The sequence below is a fragment of the Bos javanicus genome, chromosome 1 (assembly GCF_032452875.1).
Source record: "Bos javanicus breed banteng chromosome 1, ARS-OSU_banteng_1.0, whole genome shotgun sequence".
Lineage (NCBI taxonomy): Eukaryota > Metazoa > Chordata > Mammalia > Artiodactyla > Bovidae > Bos > Bos javanicus.
Window position 1 is genome coordinate 101,754,269 of NC_083868.1, and position 20,030 is coordinate 101,774,298.

Sequence of the window (20,030 nt, forward strand, 5' to 3'; positions counted from 1 at the left end):
CCAACACGACTGAGCGACTTCACTTTCACTTTTCACTTTCATGCACTGGAGAAGGAAATGGCAACCCACTCCAGTGTTCTTGCCTGGAGAATCCCAGGGACGGGGGAGCCTGGTGGGCTGAAGTCTGTGGGGTCGCACAGAGTTGGACACAACTGAAGCGACTTAGCAGTAGCAGTAGCAGTATCTTTCTGTGAGGTAAATTCTGACCATACTACCATCTCTCAATAGGAAGTTTCTGTGGCATATGAGGGATATCTCCCTGGTTCGTGGGGAAATTTCTTATGACACAAAGTTTCAAGTTTGCGTGTGTCATGTGCAGATATATATTATTTACACAAACACACTTGCACACACAGAAACAGACAGACACAAAGGTAGATTATTTCACTTTTACTTCTCCCAGGGGAAAGAAATGGGCAGTTGCAAGGCTGTTTACAGTTCAAAGACTTTCCTTTATCTGGATTCCCTGGCAGACTACTTTTTACATTTGGAATGCTTGTGTGCTTTCTTCTTCAGCTTCATCTCCTTACTTCTCTGTGATAATAAATAAGGTCTAGAGAAATCCCTACAGCCCATTTCATTACTCTGATATGCAATTGTTAGAGGTATTTTTCTTTCAGGGTGATCAGCTATATTGGAGAATTATCTATGCCAGCATTATCCAGTGGTGTTGCTGTAGATTTCTTTTCTCAGCATTTTCATGCATCATATTAAGATTGACAATAGATTTTACAGTATTCTTTGTGTATTTTTTAGAGTTGCATGTAGTTTCCAGTTTTACCAAAGATGAAGCTATGTTTCTCATCTCTTTCTTATAAGTCTCATTGTTTTGCAATGATTTCAGAAAGAAGAGAGAAGAGGCAAAGACAATAGAAATGTCATTATGCCACTGTAAACCACAAGTCCATTTTAAAAATTTTATTTTGTTGTTACATTCTATGTCCATTGTCAACTATGACAGTCATTAGTTCATCAAGGGTTAATGTGGGGAGAAATTTGAGTGACGGTAACACTGATGTCCCATCTGGACAAAAATCTGAGGCACCACTGTTAAGTTATATCTCCAGTATATTTGGGGTATGTTTTTATTAGGAGACTCCTGATAATCTGGTTCTAGTATGACATGTATCTTCCCATGACAGGGGTCATAGCTTCAGTTCAAAATGTGAGGTTTGTTGTTGCTGTTTAGTTGCTAAGTCATGTCTGAGTCTTTATATACATATACTCATACTATATACTCTTTATATAGTATACTATATTCTATAGACAACACACAAAAGTATTTTTAGGCTGATTCACAAAATTAAACTTATCATATGACATGATACCATATCATATTATCAAAATAAAATTTGAAAATTTTTTGTATAATTAAACTTGTTGTTCAGTCACTAAGTTGTATCCAACTCTTTTTGACTTCATGGACTATAGCACACCAGGCTCCTCTGTCATCTACTGTCTCCCGGAATTTTCTCAAATTTATGTCAATTGAATTTGATAATATTGCTATCTAACTATCTTATCCTTTGCTGGCCCCTTCTCCTTTTGCCTTCAATCTTCCCCAGAATCATGGTCTTTTCCAATGATAAGTTCAGGTTGAGAGAAAGGTGTTTTGCAGAGGAAGTATTCCTAAAGGAGGTAATGCATGAGTTGGATCTTGAAGGATGGGTAAGTACCAACTAGGAAGATATGAACTGAAACTGGAGGGAACAAAGCAAGGGAGTGAAAAGCAAGGAGAACTGAGGAAGTATGATGTATCAGTGTGTTGTTACTGCAAGACTAATTACCACAATTTAGAAACTCAAAAATCATCCATGTATTAGCTCATAATTGTGTAGGTCGAATTCTGAGTTTAACTCAGCTGAGTTGTTGTTTTCAGTTGCTAAGTAATGTCTGACTCTAACCACATAGACTGTAGCCCACCAGGCTTCCCTGTCCTTTACTATCTCCCAGTTTGCTCAGATTCATGTTCATTGAGTCAATGATGCTATCTAACCATCTTATCTTCTGCCATCATCTTCTTCATTCTTTTCCAGCATCAAGGTCTTTTCCAATGAGACGGCTCTTCACATCAGGTGGTCAAAGTATTAGAAATTCAGCTTTAGCATCAGTCCTTCCAATGAATATTCGGGGTTGGTTTCCTTTAGAATTGACTGATTTGAACTCCTTACAGCCAAGGGACTCTAAAGAGTCTTCTCCAGCACCACAATTTGGAAACATCAATTCTTCAGTACTCAGCCTTCTTTATGATCCAACTCTCCACATCTGCACATGACTACTAGAAAAACCACAACTTTGACTATATGGACCTTTGTCGGCAAAGTGATGTCTCTGCTTTTTAATATGCTGTCTATGTCAGTGTAAATTACTGTCTCACAAAAACTGCAATGAAAATGTCATCCTGGCTAGGGTTCTTCTGTGGAGTTTGGGATCTACTTTCAAGCTCATTCAGGTTGTTGGATGAATTCAATTCCTTGTTTGTTGCAGCTTTGAATATCTCTGAATTTTTCCATCTCTGACTTTCACATCCTCTTTTGAAAGGGCTAACCAGATTGAATCTAGTCTATTTACAGTCAAAGGGAGTTATTATATAAAGTATGCATACTGGAAGGTAATAATTTTGTGATCTATTTCAGAATTCTGCCTGCTACACAGAGCTTATTGGAAAAGATTTGTGATCCTAAGTATGGATCAGACAAGCAGAATAAGCAGGTAGAGGCTGGATGTCTACCATGGAATGGAGTTTGAATTTGCCTTGGTAGGCAATAGGGCACTGCAGACAGATTTAAACAGGTAAGATCTTTTCTGCTCTAGCAGCGTGTGGAAGATGAATTGGTAGGGTATAAACTGTAGACAGGGATAGTTTAATAGAGACTGTTAAAGTATTCCTGGAAAGAATTAATTAGCTAACACTGTTAAAATGAACAAGCATAGAGAAGTTTACCTTTAGATATTAAAGAGATAAAGGTGGTTGAATAGATTGAATATATTAGTCATATTTTTACACATTCATTCAGTACCTATAATGTGGTAAACAACATTATAGGCATTAGGTCCAGAATGAATATAAAAGAGACAACTTTTTTTTCTTAAAATGCAAGGAAAGACCAAAAACAGAAACTGTGTAAATAAGCAAGGCCATTTCTGAGTTTATTGCCTGCATTAAGACAACTGGATAGGGTAATGAACTAGAAAAGATATCAATTAAGCTACTTTGGTCTACAATTAACATAAGACTCAACTTTAAATGGCTTAAGTAAGAGTGAGATTTATAACCTCATGTTAATAGAAAAAAGGGGGGAAAAAAAGACTAGATTTAGTGTTGTGTGAGTGTTATGTGACTAAACCATATCATTTAGATCCTGATTTTCTCTTTCTTCTCTGCCATCCTGATCCTGGCTTTTATACTCAGGCTTTCACCTTCTTTGGACATAAGACAGTAGCAACAACAATGCCCAGCTGATTGTTGAGAAGTTAAGTCATCTTTGATCTCCCTTTTAAGACAAAGAACATTTTTTAGAATCACACAAGCAATCTTTCACATCTCATTTATCAAATTGCAACCCATGTTCATTCCTACCAAATCACTCAAAGCATACACAAAATATCATAACTGATTCAGAAAAATCGTTCTTAACCTTATACCAAAGAGGTCAAAATCTCTCTGTGTGGAACTCTGACATCATTTGAAAACTATAGGTTATACTTACACATATTTAAACTCAATATACCTGAAGGATATTATGCTTAGTGAAATAATTCAGAGAGAGAAAGACAAATACTGTATGCTATCATTCACACGTGATGTAAAAAATTTCAATCTATAGGTTGTACACTTGAATTAATATAAAATTGTAAATAAAAGGAAAAAAGATTTAAACCCATCAGATTTATAACTATGGGGCTGGAGCCCACATCTTCTCAAATGTGGTTATGCAAGGAGGGTAAAAAACTCAGGGTGTTGTTAGAAATTATTAAGAAGAGTGAAGAGTCATCTGTTACAGAGAATGAAAGTGTAGGAGAATAACTGAGATGGCAAGTTAATGACTGGTGTTTCTCAAGAGTGATATTTGAGCTGAAGCCTAATGCTAAGGAGGCAGTCAGGCAGGTATGGGTGAAAAAGGGGGAATCAAAAGGCTCTAAGGTAAATATGATCTTGGCATATCAGAAGACTGAAAGCAAATCAGTGTTGGAGAAGTTGGTGGGGTCAATTTCTAAAAATTCTGAGGGTCCTAGTAAGGAGTCTGAACTAAGCAGAGTTACACTTATTTCAGAGAATGAAGCATGGTAGTAGCAAGAATGGGTGGGACAAGCTACAGTCCATCAGGTCACAAAGAGTCAGACACGACTGAGCGACTCACACACATGCACACATATTCACTCTAGTGTGAGGAAAGGAATCACACAGAGAATTTAAGAGAGAAGAAGGGAGTCCCTGAGCAATTTATTTGGTTGTCCCAGTGATTGCTTTGGAGATGAGGGAAAACAGATTTAAAAAGAAGACTGGCAGTTTTTGCTGATGAATCGAATTCAGGAAGTGAGGAAAGGAAAGAAAAAAGAGAACACATGTTCTTCTATGTTTATGAGGCTGAACAACTGAACAAACATGGGGTGGGTGATTAAGAGTAATAAGGTGAACAGGAAGTTAAAATATTTTTTAAGAGAAAATTAATAATTGAAGACAATCTCAACGTATCAGTTGAAAGAAAGATAATTATTGCATATAAATCAAACTAGGCAACATGCAAAAATAATAATAGCAAGTCTCTAGGTTACTGAAAATCTGAAATTATAACTTTCTAAAAAACAACACCAAAACAAACACTGATAAGTGGCAAAGATAACAACTACTACTTGTAATGAGAATTTCAAGATTCAAAACGATCTGAAAAATATAGAATTTTTAGGGAAGTTGTTAATATCATGCTCTATAGAACTGTAGGCAACAACTTCATCAAAGTTATCAAATAAAGGATGTCATTTGTGTTGGAAATACTTATGAAAAACAATGCCTCGAGAAGAAATTAGAAAAGTTCTCAATTCCATCTAACCCATTATCTTCCGTCACAAACACACTATTACATATTCATGCAATATGCCTAACTACATTAAGATTATCAGGAAAGAACAAATCAGATTCTACTTCATATTCTTGACAAGCTAACTGAAAACTGCAGAGTATTTCAACTACTACCTATAGAAATATGTTGGTTAAAAGATGGAAAATTTGCTAAAACCTTATTTTCCTGTCAGTAGCTAACTTGGAAAAACTGAGTAACCACACAGTGGAAAATGAACTTTTCAGATACTGGGGAAATATCTGCTAGTTATTCAGATGTAAGAGAATATTTATAAAATATTTTTGCAAGCCCGTTTCTCCCAAAATTGAAAAAATTAAAATGCCAAAAATGTCATGCTCATAGAGATGTGTAATAGCTTATATAAAATTGAAATAAGTAATATATTCCTGGACCTGGCTCTGTGACACAATATTCTGTTTCAAGTGGTGAAAAAAAATTATGACCTCAATTATTCATTCAGTAGATACCTATTGAATGACTACATGTGCTAGATTCTATTCTAGGTACTGAACAAATGCATAAAATTCTTGTTCTCAAGAATTTTAGAAGAACAAAATATAAATAAACCTACAAATTAAAAAATAAAAAATAAGAGGGAATTTCCTGGCAGTCTAGTGATTAGGACTCCACACTTTCACTGCTGAGGGTTCAGGTTTGATCCCTGGTTAGAGAACTAAGATCCCACAAATTACATGGCACAGCCAAAAAGAAAAAAAAGGAAAAAAAAATAGGAGAAAAGAATTCAATCATTTCTAAGTAAGAATTAAATTAGGCTAACATGCTGCTGCTGCTGCCAAGTCGCTTCAGTCGTGTCCGACTCTGTGCGACCCCATAGACTTCAGCCCACCAGGCTCCCCCGTCCCTGGGATTCTCCAGGCAAGAACACTGGAGTGGGTTGCCATTTCCTTCTCCAATGCATGAAAGTGAAAAGTGAAAGTGAAGTTGCTCAGTCATGTCCGACTCTTAGCGACTCCATGGGCTGCAGCCTACCAGGGTCCTCCATCCATGGGATTTTCCAGGCAAGAGTACTGGAGTGGGGTGCCATTGCCTTCTCCAAGGCTAACATAGTGAAGAGTAAATGAATGATTACTTTAATTTAGGTCCTAAGGGAAGGTGTCTGGGTGGTATTAGTCCTCAATGAAGAGCAAATGCTAGGCATGGAGGGATCTGGGGAAGAGTATTCCTCAGGCAGCGTGAACAGTCAGGGCAAAAGACTCCAGTCAGGAAAATACATCATGAGTTTGATGATCTAAAAAGGCCATTGTGGTTGGTCACAATGGATGATGCAAACTGCATTGGTTTCCTAGGGCTGCCGTAGGTGCCACAGTGGTAAGGAACCAGCCTGCCAATGCAGGAGGTGCAGGAGAAATGAGTTCAAACCCAGGGTCAGGAAGATCTCCTGGAGAAGGAAATGGCAGCCCACTCCAGTATTCTTGCTTGGAGAATCTCATGGACAGAGGAGCCTGGTGGTCTATAGACCAGAGGATCACAAAGAGTTGGACACGACTGAAGCAATTTAGCACACACATACACACAAGTGTCAGGCACTCTTCTAAGTGTATGAGTACTTAATCTATCTAGTCCCCAGTTGCAACCCTTGATGAGAAAACTAAGACACAAAGAGGTGTTATGTGACTTATTCTAGGTAATACAGCTAGAAAGGGACAAATTGGAATTCAAAATCAGGCACAAGTACAAAAGGCTATTATGTAAACCACTATAATACTTTGTGATTACATGGCAATCCACAACTGATTAAAAGCATAAATATACAACCATGGATAAACCGTATCATTATTCAGTTGCTCATCCATGAATACTTCATATTTAACCCATATTTTTTTAATTAGATCAGAAAAATCTACTACTATGTTCTTGTGAATTTCAATAAGCCCTTGAAGCTTAAATAGCTCTGTTATGGATGTTGTGGGCTAGGTCTGCACTTAAAAAGGATGGGTTTAATCATTCTTTTTAAGAAGTCTTGCCTTAAACAGGTTTCTCATCCTTCCAGCGGCAATATTTATTTGCTCTTCACTCTCAACAACTTTTTTGATTGTATTTTGCTGAAGAGTATCTTGATTTGGAAGCTCACTAGATCTGGAAAATGTCAACCATAACAGAAACAACACTAGGTCACCTAATGCTGAAGCTCCAATATTTCGGACCCCTGATGCAAAGAGATGACTCAGTGGAAAAGACCTTGATGCTGAGAAATAATGAAGGAAGAAGGAGAAGAAGGCAACAGAGGATTAGATGGTTAGATAGTATCACCAACTCAATGGACATGAATTTGTCAAATTCTGGCAGACAGTGGAGGACAGAGAAGCCTGACTTGCTGTGGTCCATGAGGTTACATAGAGGTGGACACGACTCAGCAACTGAATACAACAAGAAGAAAGCTTTTTCTGTTTCTAGACATATCAATATACATTTGAGATACAGAGTGATTAAGTTCACAGGCCCTATTCTTGGCATTGCAGAGGCCCCTGTCTTTGTGACAGCTCCCTCATTTTTTAAAAGAATATGGGAGCATGGTGAGAACTGAATTTTAAAATATAAATGTATTAACACTTGGCACAGTACCTGGCATATGTAAATAATCGACAAATGGCATATGTCAGTTTTATTAACCTAAATGTCTGTCAGAAACAAGTGTTTTGGCTAAATAATTTTATTGAACACCCACTCTTAAGGTGCTCCTTAATAGGAAATAAAAGATGTTTATATTGAAATTTAATATAAGCATCAACTATTAAAAATAACTATTTTATACATTTATTATTTCATTTATTATTCTTGTACTTTTCTAGCTCATTTATAGGTGGCAGATCTTTTATCCCAGGACACACACACACACACACACACACCATATTCAGATAGACCTGTTTTGACACCCTTCACCTTTCCTTATGCTTAATTATTTATAGTACTCCTTCCCCAGTCCTAGAAATTGATCATTTTTTCCCTGCCTGCAGCCTATACAGTTGCAAGGGGTTGGACATGACTTAGTGACTGAACTACGGCAAAAAATGAAATTTAACTGTACTTCATCATTTTCTTTCAGAACAAAACTATTCTCTCTTGCTTTCAAAGTTGCTATTTACCAAATCTGGTGCAAATGACCCTGTTAATAGTGGGATGGCAAAGTATTCCAGCAGCTATTTCTAGATTCAGATAATACATAACAGCTCCAAAAATATATAGCATAGCCTATTCTTGATAGCCTGCTGAAGACAATGATTTGACATCTGCTGTACTTTCCAAAAGAGTGATTTCAAAGGGTGGAAATTTAAAGACAGAAAAAAGGAATGATAACAGGGTTGGATGAAAAAGGCAATTTTAGGAGATTGTTAGGATTCTCAGAGATCCTCCATATTTATCTTTATAATTTCTTTCACTTTAGCAATAATTATATCTTCACATTAATTCAAAATAAGCAGCTCATACTCACTTCAGGAACTATCAATATAAATTTTTTCTGGATTTTTCAGCAGAAAATGACAGAGATGTCTTTAATCACATACAAAATCACATTACCAATATATTTTACATACCTATTCAAATATTCATTCTTTGATTAAATATCATGTGTAACAATGTGCAAGGCATCATGAGTAACTATGTGCTTCAACTACAATATATGTTCCAATGGGCAAGGAACGTGTAGTCCATTGAGAAAATAAAAGCAAATAAATGAGAGTATTGATTTGCATAGGCAAATATTAAATGACTTGATTCACATTGCAAAGATCCCAGATAGCTATCAATAACTTGACATCTCCAAATCCAAATCCCATTTCATTCTGTACAAAAGACCATTTTACCTGTATCCAGCATCTCTGTTCCTTGATTCATGTTTCCTCCAAGTGACTTGCTTTTTTGGCTTTCTATTCTTCTAGCACTAGCTTTACCATCAAAACAATTCTAAATTTATGATGTTTTCAATTGAATCTCAAAAATCTGCAGGCATGTTTTCATGACTAGGTAGTTATTGAAGTCTTGTTTCTTCAAACAGATGCATACTCCTTGAAGGCAAGAAGCATGTCTCTGGTTTTGAAATATAACAGAGAACATCTCCACAAGTGTGTGCATACAATCAAGTTTTGATAAACACATTAATTGACAAGATCAAAGAGCAGTATTTCTTTTTCCATCCACATTTTTCCTGTTACACTTTAATTAATGTTAAAGTGCTTATGCTTCAACACTTTATTTTTCCTGTTAGTAGAACCCCAAACTCACTACAAATATTAAAAGTAGATATTTTGGGTTCCTATGAATTATTTCTAGAATGGAATTATATTGTTTCTGGTATTGGACTAAGTGATAATATATATCAGTTCAGTTCAGTTGCTCCGTCATGTCCAACTCTTTGCAATTCCATGACTGCAGCATGCCAGGCCTCCCTGTCCATCACCAACTCTCAGGCTTGCTCAAACTCATGTCCATCGAGACAGTGATGCCGTACAACCATCTCATCCTCTGTTGATCCCTTCTCCTCCCTCCTTCAATCTTACCCAGTATCAGGGTCTTTTCCAATGAATTACATTATATATATATATATACATATATATATATACACATACACATAAAACCTCTAACTGATTCACTTTGTAGTACAGCAGATACTAACACCACATTGTAAAGTAATTATATTCCATTAAATATATATATATAGCCTGAAAAATATTAATGTAAATAAAAATGACTCATAGTCACAGCAATAAACATGATCAGTGGATAACCAAGTAGTACCCTAGTACTACAGATAATACTGATGGTCAAGAAGTAACATTAGTGATATGTCACAATTCAATGAAAATGATTGCAATCAGAATAACATGAAATATAGTTGGTGCTGATCAGATGATGACTATGACTAACTAAATTTGAACAGATTTCAGTGGATGGCCTTAAACAAAGGTGGTCACCACCCACATTTTCACATGTAACTAGAACATTTCATGTTGTATAATATTTTCACACTATGGCTTTTATTCTGCAAATGATATTTTAATAGAGGACTATTCCATTAGTAAACAGACTGGTCTTGCTGACACATCTTTCCTTGTAAAATATACTTTGGCTGAATTCTAACAAAACCATTTTGAATGCAAAAGGGATGCTTTTCAAGCCAGATGGTTTATCTAATACGAATGTTTTCTGATTAGAAAAACAGCAGTAGACTCATGATCACAGCAGGTGCCAAACTGGTCCTGTAGTTTACATGAATTTGCAACTGAACAAGTCATGAACCAAAGGGAATCTATTTTATAATGTGCCACAATCTATTCTAAGAGGAAAGGGGAATGTAAAAGATACTACCATATCACATGCAATTCATATATCATTTTTCAAAAAAATTATTTCAATTGGAGGATAACTACTTTACAATATTGTGATGGTTTTTGCCTCTACATCAGTAAGAATCGGCCATAGGCATATATCATTTCTTCATATGAGTATGGACATTACTACATTTGTGATAAAATTTAATTGTATGCCAAACTTCCTATTTTGTGGAGAATACTAGTAAAATTTCAAAATCATAATTATTTGCAGAGTAGTCTATATAGGCATAATAATCCAAATATTTTTAATCTAAATAATTAAGTCTTTTTATTTTAAAAAGTATTGCTGTTTTTTTTCTTACTGTTCTTTTTCTTTGCACTTGTATTTCCCTTCATTTTGAAAGAATTTTTCCATGTGCTAGTAATCAGAGAAGCAGAATATTATTGGCATGGTAGGCCCAGCTATGCCTAAGTCCACAGAGGAGGGAAACTCCTGGGCTCTGCAGAGATGGCATGGGAACATAGGTTCCTGAATAATGGAACTATTGCCTGTTAGGGTAGTGTACGCTGTTTCTCAGTGCTAACATGACTACTGGGGACACAAATGCAGTGAGCGCACAAATCCACATTCTGACTCAGCAGCATCTCATTTCCAGTGGTTTGCAGAGACTACCAAACACTGAATCATCTCAGTAAGGTGTAATGGGCAAATTTGTTTCATCATATCCACCTATATATCTTCTTACTTCACTTACATATGCAATTCTGTTTATTTGAAACTTTGGAAGAAAATCACAGTAAAAGTAACCTAGAACTGAGTCCGAGTCATTCTCAGTCATCCTCACTGCAGCCAAATTCCATGATCTTTTCTAAGAACAGTTGGTATTTGAAATCTGTTCAAATCAGAGATACATTACTCATAAGAATCATAATTTCTTAATTGTTATCAATATAATTATTTAAACTAGGCCACTCTAAAGTTGTTAAACATGCATCAAAATATGTCTAAGTATGATAAAATTTGAAACCCCATTTTTTGATGTAATATAATGATTTGACAAGTTTTTTGTCCACGGATCTGACATTATAGGAATAGTTACTACAGAAAATTAATGTACCTTATATCATTTCCTCTAATTAATCAAACACCTTTAGAATTTTAAATGTATAACTTTTACCACTTGTTTTGGCAGTTATTCATACACAGACTTGTAACCTTATGCTATGTAATAAGGTCCACCTGCAATATAGGAGACCCTGGTTCAATTCCTGGGTCAGGAAGATCCCCTGGAGAAGGGATAGACTACCCACTCCAGTATTCTTGGGCTTTCCTGGTGACTCAGATGGTAAAGAATCAAATGAAATGTGGGTGACCTGGGTTCAATCCCTAGGTGGGGAAGATCCCCTGGAAGAGGGCATGGCAACCCATTTCAGTATTCATGACTGGAGAATCTCCATGGACAGAGGAGACTGATGGGCTATAGTCCTTTGGGTTATAAAGATTAGGACACAACTGAGTGACTAAGCACAACATAAGCAGTAACAGTACAGAAGATATATCTTCCATATTCTGTTCAATTCTTTCATAATTCTGTATTAAGTAGAATTGAGTATGCTTATTTTATGAAATTGAATATGCTTGTTTTATTAAATCCTTTGGTTGCTTATAGGAAGATGAATTATCTTGAAATAGAGGGATCTGTTTTTGATTCTGCTCAAGTTCCAGAATACTACAATAAAACTGCTCCAGTGCTGAATAGTGCTAAATAACATTAGTATCTTTTATCCTTGACTTTGAAAATAAAGTAAGTGACCAACACCTGAACTTTCTTTAAAGTGTTTTCATCTGTGGTGTGGGTCAGTGTTTCTTAGAATAAATGTGTGCAGATGTATTCTGGTAACCTACCAGTTCTCAATGATAATAATGTATTATCTTTTTATTATTATCTCTTCATTTTAATGTATATATTATATAATATTTATTATATATTATATTATGTTACATATATAACATCACATTTTAATGTATATATTATATAATATTTATTATATATTATATTACATTATGTTACATATATAGCATCATATATAATTTCTTATATAATATATAATGTATAATTTATTTTATAATATATATATTATTTGGTCATATATATATTATATATAGTATTATTATATATATTATAGAATACATATTAGAATTATATTAGAAAAATATAATAGGTTTAAAAATTAAAATTATAAAAAAGAGAAAAGAAAAAAAGGAAGAAGAAAGGGAAAATGGGGATAAAAGGAAAACTCCACAGAACTGCAAAGGCCCAACATAGAGGCAGAGGTTTATAACAAAAATAAAAATTGTGACTGAATATACACATATACCTATGCACCCATAAGCAAAATCAAAACAGTCCAACAAAAATAAAGGACAGTAGATTGACCCGGTGGAAAAGGACACTGAAAATTATATCTATCAGTTCAGTTCAGTTCAGTCGCTCAGTCATATCCGACTCTTTGCGACCCCATGAATCTCAGCACGCCAGGCCTCCCTGTCCGTCACCAACTCCCAGAGTTCACCCATACTCACGTCCATTGAGTCAGTGATGCCATCCAGCAATCTCATCCTCTGTCGTCCCCTTCTCCTCCTGCCCCCAATCCCTCCTAGCATCAGAGTCTTTTCCAATGAGTCAACTCTTCGCATGAGGTGGCCAAAGTACTGGAGTCTCAGCTTCAGCATCATTCCTTCCAAAGAAATCCCAGGGCTGATCTCCTTCAGAATGGACTGGTTGGATCTCCTTGCAGTCCAAGGGACTTTCAAGAGTCTTCTCCAACACCACAGTTCAAAAGTATCAATTCTTCGGTGCTCAGCCTTCTTCACAGTCCAACTCTCACATCCATCCATGACCACAGGAAAAACCATAGCCTTGGCTAGACGAACCTTTGTTAGCAAAATAATGTCTCTGCTTTTGAATATGCTATCTAGGTTGGTCATAACTTTGCTTCCAAGGAGTAAGCGTCTTTTAATTTCATGGCTGCAGTCACCATCTGCAGTGATTTAGAGCCCCCCAAAAATAAAGTCTGACACTGTTTCCTCATCTATTTCCCATGAAGTGGTGGGACTGGATGCCATGATCTTCATTTTCTGAATGTTGAGCTTTAAGCCAACTTTTTCACTCTCCACTTTCACTTTCATCAAGAGGCTTTTGAGTTCCTCTTCACTTTCTGCCATAAGGGTGGTGTCATCTTCATATCTGAGGTTACTGATATTTCTCCCAGCAATCTTGATTCCAGCTTGTGCTTCATCCAGCCCAGCATTTCTCATGATGTACTCTGCATAGAAGTTAAATAAGCAGGGTGACAGTACACAGCTTTGACGTACTCCTTTTCCTATTTGGAACCAGTCTGTTGTTCCATGTCCAGTTCTAACTGTTGCTTCCTGATCTGCATATAGATTTCTCAAGAGGCAGGTCAGGTGGTCTGGTATTCCCATCTCTTTCAGAATTTTCCACAGTTTATTGTGAGCCACACAGTCAAAGGCTTTGGCCTAGTCAATAAAGTGGAAATAGATGTTTTTCTGGAACTCTCTTGCTTTTTCCATGATCCAGCGGATGTTAGCAATTTGATATCTGGTTCCTCTGCCTTTTCTAAAACCAACTAAAGCACAAACTGGAAAACAAAACTAGAGCAAGGTTCCAGCTGGGGAATAAAGCAAGGAAAATAAAACTAACAAATATGTTGAGAGGAAAGGAAAGAAAGAAAGAATACATATGCAAAGTTAAATAGAGGCAGATAAAGAAGATTTATGTACATTAAAGATTAACTGCAAGGGGAAAAGAATAGTAGGAAAAGCAAACAAAGAAATATGTGTGTGTTAGTTGCTTAGTTGTGTCTGACTCTTTGCAACCCCATAGACCACAGCCCACCAGGCCCCTCTGTCCATGGGATTCTCCAGGCAAGAACACTGGAGTGGGTTGCCATTTCCTTCTCCAAAGGAATAAATGCAGAAAAAATAATAACAGTTTTTAAAAAATTAAAATTAAAAGAAGACAGAGAAAAAAAGGAAAACTCCACAGAACTTCAAAAGCCCAACATAGAGGCAGAGGTTTATAACAGCAATAAAAAATGTGACTGAGACAAAAAAAAGCTCAAAAGCTTAATTAGATTTCATAGTGGCAATAAAATTGACAACTACAACAGAGAGGGGGAAAAAGGGGAAAAAAAATCCAAAAGAACCTACAGAGCAAGTCAAAACATAAGAATAATAATTGCTTTTTTCTGAGTCATTGCTGTCAGAGTCCTTTCCCTCACTGGGAGTCACAGTCTGCCTCACCTCCACAGGATGTCTTCCAACACTGTGCTGATCTCTGGACCTGCTGTAGGGGCAGCTCAGATTCTAATCTGGTGCTACTTGCATGTGTTCTTGCCTCCAATGTCCACAACTAATTTAGTGCATTTTCTTTTGTGAGAGGTCTCAATGGTCTTTTACATATTCCATAGACACAAAGACTTCCTACTTGATCATATGAACTTAATCTGCAGCTTGTACAGCTTGTGGGAAGGTTTCGGGTCTTCTTCCTTAGCCACACTGCTCCTGGGTTTCCATTGTGGTTTTATGTCCATCTCTGCATGAGTCATCCACTGGGGTTTGCTCCTGAGGCTGTCCTGAAGGACTTGGATTTGCTCCTATGAGAGCCAGGTGTGGAGGTGGTGAAGTCGCTTGGGTCGCAGGGGTTCTGGCAGCACCAGGATACTCAGGGAAGTTGACAGCTAGAGCAGCAGGAAATATAGTGCTCTAGAAGGGTATGGCTATGCAGTGGTGGCGCGGCAAGTGGCAGAGAGGAGATACCCCATGTCCAAGGTAAGGAGAAGTGGCTGTGCTTTGGTGGAGCAGCCATGAAGACACCCCATGTCCAAGGTAAGAGAAACCCTAGTAAGACAGTAGGTGCTGAGAGAGGGCATCAGAGGACAGGCAGACTGAAACCACAATCACAGAAAACTAGCCAACCTAATCATATGAACCACAACCTTGTCTAACTCAGTGAAACTAAGCCATGCTGTGTAAGGCCACCCAAGATGGATGGGTCATGGTGACGAGTTCTGGCAAAATGTGGTCCATTGGAGAAGGGAATGGTAAACCACTTCAGTATTCTTATCTTGAGAACCCCATAAACAGTATGAAAAAGCAAAAAGATAAGACACTGAAAGGTGAACTCCCAAGGTTGGTAGGCGCTCAATATGCTACTGGAGATTAGTGGAGAAATAACTCCAGAAAGAATGAAGAGATGGAGCCAAAGCGAAAACAACACCCAGTTGTGGATGTGACTGGTGATAGAAGCATGGTCTGATGCTGTAAAGATCAATATTACATAGGAACCTGGAATGTCAGGTCCATGAATCAAGGCTAATTGGAAGTGGTCAAACAGGAGACGGCAAGAGTGAATGTCGACATTCTAGGAATCAGTGAACTAAAATGGACTGGAATGAGTGAATTTAAATCAGATGACCATTATATCTACTACTGTGGGCAAGAATCCCTTAGAAGAAAAGGAGTAGCCATCATGGTAAAAAAAAAAGAATCTGAAATGCATTACATGGATGCAATCTCAAAAACAACAGAATGATCTCTGTTCACTTCCAAGGCAAACCATTCAATATCATGATAATCCAAGTCTATGCCCCAAAAAGTAACGCTGAAGAAGCTGAAGTTGAACAGTTCTATGAAGACCTACAAGACCTTTTAGAACTAACACCCAAAAAAGATGTCCTTTTCATTATAGGGGACTGGAATGCAAAAGTAGGAAGTCAACATACACCTGGAGTAACAGGCAAATTTGGCCTTGGAGTATGGAATGAAGCAGGGCAAAGGTTAATAGAATTTTGCCAAGAGAACGCACTGGTTATAGCAAACACCCTCTCCCAACAACACAAGAGAAGTCTACACATGGACATCACCAGATGTTCAACACTGAAACTGACTGATTATTTTTGCAGCCAAAGATGGAGAATCTCTATACAGTCAGCAAAAACAAGACCGGGAGCTGACTGTGGCTCAGATCATGAACTCCTTATTGCCAAATTAAATTAAATTAATTTAATTTAAATTGAAGAAAGTAGGGAAAACCACTAGACCATTCAGGCATGACCTAAATCAAATCCCTTATGCTTATTCAATGGAAGTGAGAAATAGATTTAAGGCACTAGATCTGATAGAGTGTCTGATGAACTATAGACGGAGGTTCATGACATTGTACGAGAGACAGGGAGCAAGACATCCCCAAGAAAAATAAATGCAAAAAGGCAAAATGGCTCTCTGAGGAGGCCTTACAAATAGCTGTGAAAAGAAGAGAAGCAAAAAGCAAATGAGAAAAGGAAAGATATAAGCATCTGAATGTAGAGTTCCAAAGAATAAGAAGGAGAGATGAGAAAGCCTTCCTCAGTGATCAGTGCAAAGAAATAGAGGAAAATAATAGAATGGGAAAGACTAGAGACCTCTTCAAGAAAATTAGAGATACCAAGGGAACATTTCATGCAAAGATGGGCTCAATAAAGGACAGAAATGGTATGGACCTAACAGAAGCAGAAGGTATTAAGAAGAGAAAGGTGGCAAGAATATACAGAAGAACTGTACAAAAAGATCTCCATGACTGAGATAATCATGATGATGTGATCACTCACCCAGAGCCAGACATCCTAGAATGTGAAATCAAGTGGGTCTTAGGAAGCATCACTATGAACAAAGCTAGAGGAGGTGATGGAATTCCAGTTGAGCTATTTCAAATTCTGAAAGATGATGCTGTGAAAGGCTGCACTCAATATGCCAACAAATTTGGAAAACTCAGCAGTGGCCACAGGACTGGAAAAGGTCAGTTTTCATTCCAATTCCAAAGAAAAGCAATGCCAAAGAATGCTCAAACTACCTCACAAATACACTCATCTCACACACTAGCAAAGTAATGCTCAAAATTCTCCAAGCCAGGTTTCAATAATATGTGAACCATGAATTTCCAGATGTTCAAGCTGGTTTTAGAAAAGGCAGAGGAACCAGAGATCAAATTGCCAACATCTGCTGTATCATCAAAAAAGCAAGAGAGTTCCAGAAAAACATCTATTTCCAGAAAAACATTTATTGACAATGCTAAAGGCTTTCACTGTGTGGATCACAGTAAACTGTGGAAAATTCTGAAAAAGATGGGAATTCTAGACCACCTGATCTGCCTTTGAGAAATCTGTATGCAGGTCAAGAATCAACAGTTAGAACTGAACATGGAGCAACAGGTTGGTTTCAAATAGGAAAAGGAGTACGTCAAGGCTGTATATTGTCACCCTGCTTATTTAACTTATATGCAGAATACATCATGAGAAATGCTGGGCTGCATGAAGCACAAGCTAGAATCAAGATTGCTGGGATAAATATCAATAACCTCAGATATGAAGATGACACCACTCTTATGGCAGAAAGTGAAGAAGAATTAAAGAGCCTCTTGATGAGCATGATAGAGGAGAGTGAAAAAGTTGGCTTAAAGCTCAACATTCTGAAAACTAAGATCATGGTATCTGGTCCCATCACTTCATGGCAAATAGATGCCGGACCAGTGAAAGTCTTTATTTTGGGGGGATCCAAAATCACTGCAGATGGTGACTTAAGCCATGAAATTAAAAGACGATTGCTCCTTTGAAGAAAAGTTATGACCAACCTATATAGCATATTAAAAAGCAGAGACATTACTTTGCCAACAGAGGTCTGTCTATTAAAAGCTTTGGTTTTTCCAGTAGTCATGTATGGATGTGAGAGTTGGACTGTGAAGAAGGCTGAGGACCAAAGAATTGATGCTTTTGAACTATGGTGTTGGACAAGACTCTTGAGAGTTCCTTGAACTGCAAGGAGATTCAACCAGTTCATCCTAAAGGATATCAGTCCTGGGTGTTCATTGGAAGGACTGATGCTGAAGCTGAAACTCCAATACTTTGGCCACCTGATGTGAAGAACTGCCTCATTTGAAAAGGCCCTGATGCTTGGAAAAATTGAGGGCAGGAGGAGAAGGGGATGACATAGGATGAAGTGGTTGGATGGCATCACTGATTCAGTGGACATGAGTTTGGATAAGCTTCAGGAGTTGATGATGTACAGGGAGGCCTGGCATGCTGCCTTCCACGGGGTTGCAAAGAGTCGGACATGACTGAGCGACTGAACTGAAGAAGGGTATGGCAACCATTATTGGCCAGTACACTCCAGTATTCAATCCTTGAGAATCCTCCTCCCTGAAAGAGAAGCCTGGCAGGCCACAGTTTACGGGGTCGCCAAGAATCAGACACGACTTAAGGGACCCTTTGCTCATAGACACAAGACTTTTTTTCCTGTGGCAGCTCTTCCCCAGTGAGAGTTGAGCATGAAGATGGTGCAGCTGCTTGGCTTGTGGGGACCCTGGTGGTGCCAAGTGTGGAGGCACATGGACTGCCTCCACTGCAGGAGTTATGGCCCTATCAGAGTCTTTTTTGGAGCCTCTTATAGCTGGCGATCAGAAGGCCTCTTTGGCCAGTCCTTCTCCATAGCTCCACTCATTCAGGCACTTAGAGGGCTCCCTTGCCTGGGGTCCTTCTCTATTTCTCCCTGTGTCAGGCACATAGAGGGACCCCCCTGGCTAGGGTCCTATGCTGTAGATCCGTGCATCAATCACTTAAAAGAGCACCCTGGGTGGGGTCCTCCTCTGTAGTTCAGTGCCTCTCTATCGTTCAGCTGCATCTATATTGTATATAGAATATTACATAGAACATTATATATATATACATACATATATATATGTGTATATATATATATATATATATATATATATATATATATATATATACATACATGGCTTCTCCAGTGGCTCAGTGGTAAAAACTCAGCCTTCAATGCAGGAGATGCAGGAGACACAGGAGACGTGAGTTTGGTCTCTGGCTTGGGAAGATTCCTTGGAGAAGAGCATGGTAACCCATTCCAGTATTCTTGCCCGGAGAATTCCATGGACAGAGGAGCCTGGTGGGCTATAGTCCATAGGGTTGCAAAGAGTCAGACATAACTGAAGCAATGGAGCACATAAGCCCATATATATGTATATGTGTATGTGTGTGTGTGTGTGTGTATGTGTATATATATATATATGTATATATATATATGTAAGCACATATCAAGTCATCTGGATGATCATTATAAACAACCACCATGGTATGCCAATTTCATGCTTCAAACACTGAGTTAGTTTGTGCAAAATAACACCATCATTAAATCCATTTAATGTTAATTCAGTTTTTTAATACTTTAAATATGTCTTGGAATAAACTAATAAATAAAGAGTGTATACCTAGTTATACATATATTCAGATATAAAATAAAAGTAACTTAAGTCATTAATCACAGTCTAGGAGAATACTTTTCATCCTTCAAAGCAACTGTTTGAATTTCTTAAGCATAAGAAATGCTGCTATAGTCTATGTGTACTCTCTATGGGCATCACTTTATTACAGTTATAGGTCAGGACACCTGGGTCAAATAACTCAGTTCAGGAGTAAGCAGTGTTTTCTGTAAAAGGTCAGATGGTAAATGTTTTAGACTCGTACAGTCCATATAGTCTCTGTAGCAACTACTCAACTCTATACTGTTACAGAAAAAAGTCATAGATAA